Here is a 5977-nt window from a genome sequence, read left to right on the forward strand (position 1 = left end):
GGGGCGATGAGGGGGGTGGCGGTGTTCGTCTCTCGTTTGGGGCCTAATTCTGCAGTTACCCCGGCGTACGCTGACATTTAATTAGCTGGTGACATGTCATGCCGAGCGCGCTTGGGATTCGCGTTGATTAGGTTTTGTGAGGAGCGCCAGGTTCATTTATTTGTGTGTGGGAATTGAGAGCAGGGAAGGTTTGCTGAACGGCAGGCGGGAAATAAAGCCAAGGTCTGCTGCCACGTGTGCGCAGACCTGGCAAATCTGTGCTGGATTGTAACGATGTCCTTACCCGGCGCAGGATGGGATTACTCCAACCCAAGCTTTCTAGGAAATAAAAATTGCTCCTTGGGGATTGCGGTTATTTTTCACTTCACGGACCTATGGAGGAAGGAAAGAAAACAGTTAGTGTTGAATGGGATTAAAAGTTAGCGTGCATGAAAGGAAAAAGAGGACAAGGAGGAGAAAGGAGAACGTGCATAAGAGAGAAACAGTCTTAAGTCCCAAGTATGCATATTCGACGTGATGGAAAATACCAAGTACGGGCTGTAAGTATGACCTGAGTGGAAAGTAAAACCGAGCCAGGTCTGTGCTTGCGCTTCGTAGATGAAGCCGCAACTGGTAGATCGTATTGTCTTGAGAATTTCCACAACTGACGGAAATTACGTACAACACATTCCTATGTGTCAAAGTAGGATTATTTATGAAAGAGCAAAGTAATCTTCCAGAACCTCCTCTGTCGAAACACGTCTCTCTACAGTTTTGATTGTTTCTTTCACTGTATTTTCTTGGGGCGTTTTCTTCAATTTTATCAAAAAGAAAGGAAAAAGAAATCCCATGCTGTGATAGAGGCCCTTCCTTCACAGCTCTTCAGTAGCGATTCGACTTTAGATTTGCTTCTGTTGGAGGATGACGGAGCATGTTTCATCCCAGAGCTTCCTCAAATTGTTTCTCCCACTGGCTGACACTGGACTTGGGAGAGGGGTTGCATTTCCTTTGCCCCATCCTTGTCTGCTTTTTTGATACACATGAAGAGTGGCAAAGAAGCAGCAGCCTGACTACATTGCAAAAGCAATGTTAAGACGGAAAAAAAAGACGTGAGCCTGGAGTAGAGGATTTAAAGACAGAAAGGAGAGAGTGGACAGCTGATGGTAGATGGTAAATCTGTAAATATTGGAGTATTTTCCCCTCCAGAATCTGATGTAGATCCAAAGGCTATTGAGTCTCAATAGCCCATCACCACAGTGCAGCAGCAGCTGTGAAATCCAATGGCAAAAAAGTCATGAATCTTCTTAATAAATGACATGTTGGAGACAGTATGGCTCTCGGTAGCTGAACTGCTTTTCTTGTAATAAATTGCTGTAAAATATAGAGGTCATTGCATTAAAAATAGTGAAAGAAGACTAATGTTTCAGGTGCGAAGTTATGAGAAAACCTAGTAAATGCCAAGATGAAGATTGTCAGTGCAATCTTAACTACTGCCTATGATGTGGTTTGTATGTATACACACACATACGTATTTCCTCCCAAGACGCTTGTTTCATCAGTGCACGTTATTCTAGCTAGCAGTTTACTTCTTACTTTGGAAAATTATTTTAATAGCAAACTGTCTTCTTATGCTTCTTTTTCTCTACTGAGTTTGCATTTTCATTATAGGGAGCCTTTGGCAGTGATCATGTTTTAATAATTCCCACTGCTTCACCTTCCCCCAGCTGCTTGGTCGTGTTCCCACACTATTTTCTCGCTGTGTTTCAGTGTTTGTGAGATGACACAAGGGACTGGATCACCGATTTAAAAGAAAGAAAACTAATTCTACCTCAGATCGATTCACTCCTTTGGTTCACGGTACAGCCCTATAAGCACCGGTGGCAAGGCAGCACAAGGGGTAACGCACAGATGAAAATGAGTACTCTGGCCCCTGTACCATGAAATCACAGCTTGAGCTTCATTAGGATCTTCATTCCAAATAGCTAAAAATTAGAAATGAAAGCTTGTGTCAGTGTTTTACAGACATACATAGTTCCAGTTTCCTGAGTGAAGGTTTAGAAGTTCTAAAGCTAAAAGACATTTTTACTGAAATACACAGTGTTAAACAGGAGTCCAGGGAGAGGTGGGGTTGCTTGGGCATTATCAAAAATACTGCAGCAAATCCCCAGCAGAGATAACTAATAGTATTGGCACTGCTCAAATGAAAGTATCTGTGTAGGTTTTCGTGTGTATATTAAAAGACACTCAGGAAAGGAGAAAAGTTTATAAAGAATTTGAATTTGAAACTCACAGTCTAGGTGAGGTAGGTCTGCCCCCCTGAAAACATCTAAAAAGTAACATTTCAAACCCAGCCTGACTTCCTTCTCTTTCCTCTCCGCACTCTTCACTCTGCTCGCCCCTGGGCTTGGGGATATGTTTTCCCCTCTGTAAGTCACGCGACTGAGGCTTTTATAGGCACTCTGGCAGATCTTCATGTTCTGCAGGCAGTTCTCTGTCTGAAGCTAATAAACATGTATTTTCTCCAACTTTTCTGGTTTTTTTTTGTGTTCTGCTGGTTTTTTCCTTGTTTCTTTTACTTGTTGCTGTCTTTTTTTACAGATTTCTTGTTTCTGTGTTCTTTAACCTTTCCTAGTTTGTTTTACCTTTCACCCCTGGAAGACTGAATAAATATAGATAGGAATACTTTGCTGTACCCCCTATCTTTACTCCTCTATTTTGTGACCTGTTATCTCTTCTTATTCTCCTAGTCCTCTTTCGACTTCACTCAGTGCACAACCTTTTCTATAATGTATTATTTGAAACCTTATTTACTAGTCTTGGTCCCCTTAGTGTGTGGTATAAAACCTAATTGAAGAGAGGTAGTTCCACTTTTCCTCTCCCCGCCATTTCCTTTGTGTTGGATCTGATGATCTTATGGTGGCTGCAAGGTGACCTGAGTCACTGAGGTGATGCAAAAGAAAAAAAACCCTAAAAAAACCCCCAAAATGTTTCTTGATCGGCTTGTTGAAATGACTATATCTTCAGCTACATTGCTGCTAGATTTGGTGTAAGGATTTTTGGGGTGGGAATGCGATTGACCTTCCAGCAGTCTGAAATTGCGTCAAACTCGATGTAACACCACCAGTCTTATCTCTTGCTCCTAGTCCTTCTACTCATTTATATAGTCCCTTTGCTATATCTTCCCTCCAGGCTATGATCCCATGATCCTCCTTTTGGCAGCAGCGCCAGCTGAAGTATTCCTTGCCTCTATCCATTTTTTCCCCTGTTATTTTAATTTTTGTTGGGTTATGTGCTGAAAAGTAACCAATATGAGTCAGATTCCTGTCCAGTTCACTGCATGATTGCCCAGACATTCATTGTGGTACAGCAGGGGTTGTGTCAAGATGGCAGGAGGAGTAGAAAGCAGTAGTAGAGACTGTTTAAACCAACTGCATGAATACGTGGGTGAAGACAGCCTAAGTCTGTCTTCTGCTTTTTTCGGTTTTTCTCTTCTTCTTCCCCTTATGACCATTTTCCTCCAGTCCCTTTCCTCCATGTCCGTCCTGTTCTGGCATATGAAACCACCCTCATTCTGTAGAGCATTCCTGTCTACGCTATGGCACAACACAAGTCTTTATCTCTTACACCTTCTTCTTCTTGCACTCACTGAATTGCATGCCTTCGTTAAACTGAGATCTTCTCCTGTGGAAATTTAGTTTTATTCCTTAATCAGTGACAGAAGAAGATGTAGGCCTGTTCTGGACACTTGGTAAACTCAGCAAAGAGCTTGAAGAGACACTGCTAAGGAAAATTTTAAAAGCTAACCATGATACCACTGGTCTAATTCACAGATGTCATCTCAGTAAACCAGCTAGAAAAGGAGAGGTTGCTCATTGGTAAGTTTTTTGGCTTCACAGTTGGCCTCTGAAATTAAATATCCAGCTAGTGTGAAAAATTATTCCTTGGAAAGTCATGTCCTATATTTTCTGAGGTTAGAAAAACAAATCTGCAACTGTGTATATCTAATAGGCCACAAAATGGAGGAAGCTGAGCCAACCTAAAATTACTCCTGAGTCACAGCACGCGAGGGTGGAGCAACAACAATTCATGTCTTATAAACAAAAGCTTGTAGCAGGTTGCTGGCTACAGTGGATCAGAGACATGATAAATCAGTACGTGGCTATTCAAACAAGTCATGAATGGGAGACAGAGGAGGGGGGTGACTTCTCTGCCTTCACATTCTGGTAAAAGACTTCCTAGTAACAAGTTTATCCCGATTTTCTATTTGGAAGAACACACAAGATTTCCTAATCCTAACAGGATCTCATTGATTAATTATAATGATGAAATAGCACTTAATTTCTAAGTGGTATTTATGCATTCCTTTTTCATCCATAGATTTAAATATCCTTCACAATGCCTCTTGCCCCTTTAATGATCAACAACGCTCTTTAAAGTTCTTTACTCTTTTTCTTTCAAGGTTAACTGTTGTCTACTGCCACAGCCTTGTTTCTGGCACAGCCTCATTTTCCTCCTTCATCATCACAATAATCTACAAATTTCTGGATGTCTACAAGTCACTGAAAGTGCTGTCCCAAATGGAGCGCACCTTCCTCCTGCCCAAATCCCAGCTCTACTATTCCACCTTAATCCTCCTTGACCTCTCAGTGTAAGTCATTCCATCATTTCTAAAATCAAGACTTCATATCGGCTTTTGGGTTTTGTCTGATGTGCCTTCTAATTCTTGGCTATTTCTTCTGTTAATCAACTTTCAATCAGGATCCCTTGAAGTCCTCACAGCTATGAGCCCTGTCTCTAGTTCTCTTACCCGTGAACTTGGCATTGACTGACATCTTATTCTGGTGATTCATGGTTCTTCATCTCTGTTGCTGGCCTGTCTTTCCACGCCCGATCCAAATCAGTACCTTTTTGTCACCTCCTTGAGGGCAGCTACCACAGCTTGCGTTAGGGACAGTACATTCAGGTCCTGGTTTTTCTGTCACAAAACTCTCTTTCTCCCTCTTTTTACTGTGAATGCCACGCTGCCCTTCCAGCCATTTAGGCCTTTAATTTTAATACCGCTTGCAGCATAGCAGTCTCTCTGGATCTATACATGAAAACTGTGTCTATAGTATCTTGTTTCTTCCTACATGTCAATTAGAAGCTTCAGCCTTGTTGACTCTCTCAGCGCCCCTGTCACTTCACGCCTCAGCTATTATCAACTTCTCTCTCTAACTCCTGCGACTTCCACTGTGTTCTCCGAAAGCCTCATTCAGAATTGCACTGTGAGGATTATCTTCCTTGCTGACATAGTGTCTGTGTCTCTCTCCTGGCTTTCCGTTTCATCAGCATCAAAGGCAAACTCATTGTCCTCTTCAAAGTTTCTGATCAATTGACTCTGTACTGAATCAGCTTTATTGTCGCATTGAGCAACAACCCTCATGTACTCTCTGTCAGTAATACTAGTCTTCACTGTCTCATTAGTGTATTTCTCGCACAATCACCTTTGGCCTTTTTACAAAAGGCCTCCTCCTTTGCTGGAAGTTCCTTGCAAACTTTAAAGGAATTAGTTCATGCTGTTATCTCACCCAAGACTTATTTCTGCATTGTTGCCTAGAGCTGAACATGTAAAATGCAGTCATTGTGCTCTGTACCCTTCATTCTCTTCACCAATGCTATTTACCCAGTTGTTCTACTCCTTGTATTTTTGCAAACCTATAAACTCTAGTCTTCCTTTTATTACAAATACTTTTGCAGTTGTTATCAAAGCCTTGTGGTTGCCAAACTGTTGTCTGCTGAAAACCATCTTAAGTAGTCTGCAGTCTCATGTGGCTTGAGTAAAAGTTTCATTAAAGTTTTGGCTAATCGATATTATAATATTACATGAGAAATTTTGGGAAGTGCCAGAGTGCCACTGTCTCCCCAAACATGAAGACCACTGAGTAGCACAGAAAGCCCTGATTTTTGATAAGGAGAATTTTTGTAATAATATATTATAGCAACATCAATGCAGTGTTAT

Source organism: Aptenodytes forsteri, unplaced genomic scaffold (genome assembly GCF_000699145.1).
Source record: "Aptenodytes forsteri isolate BGI_AS27 unplaced genomic scaffold, ASM69914v1 Scaffold2, whole genome shotgun sequence".
Lineage (NCBI taxonomy): Eukaryota > Metazoa > Chordata > Aves > Sphenisciformes > Spheniscidae > Aptenodytes > Aptenodytes forsteri.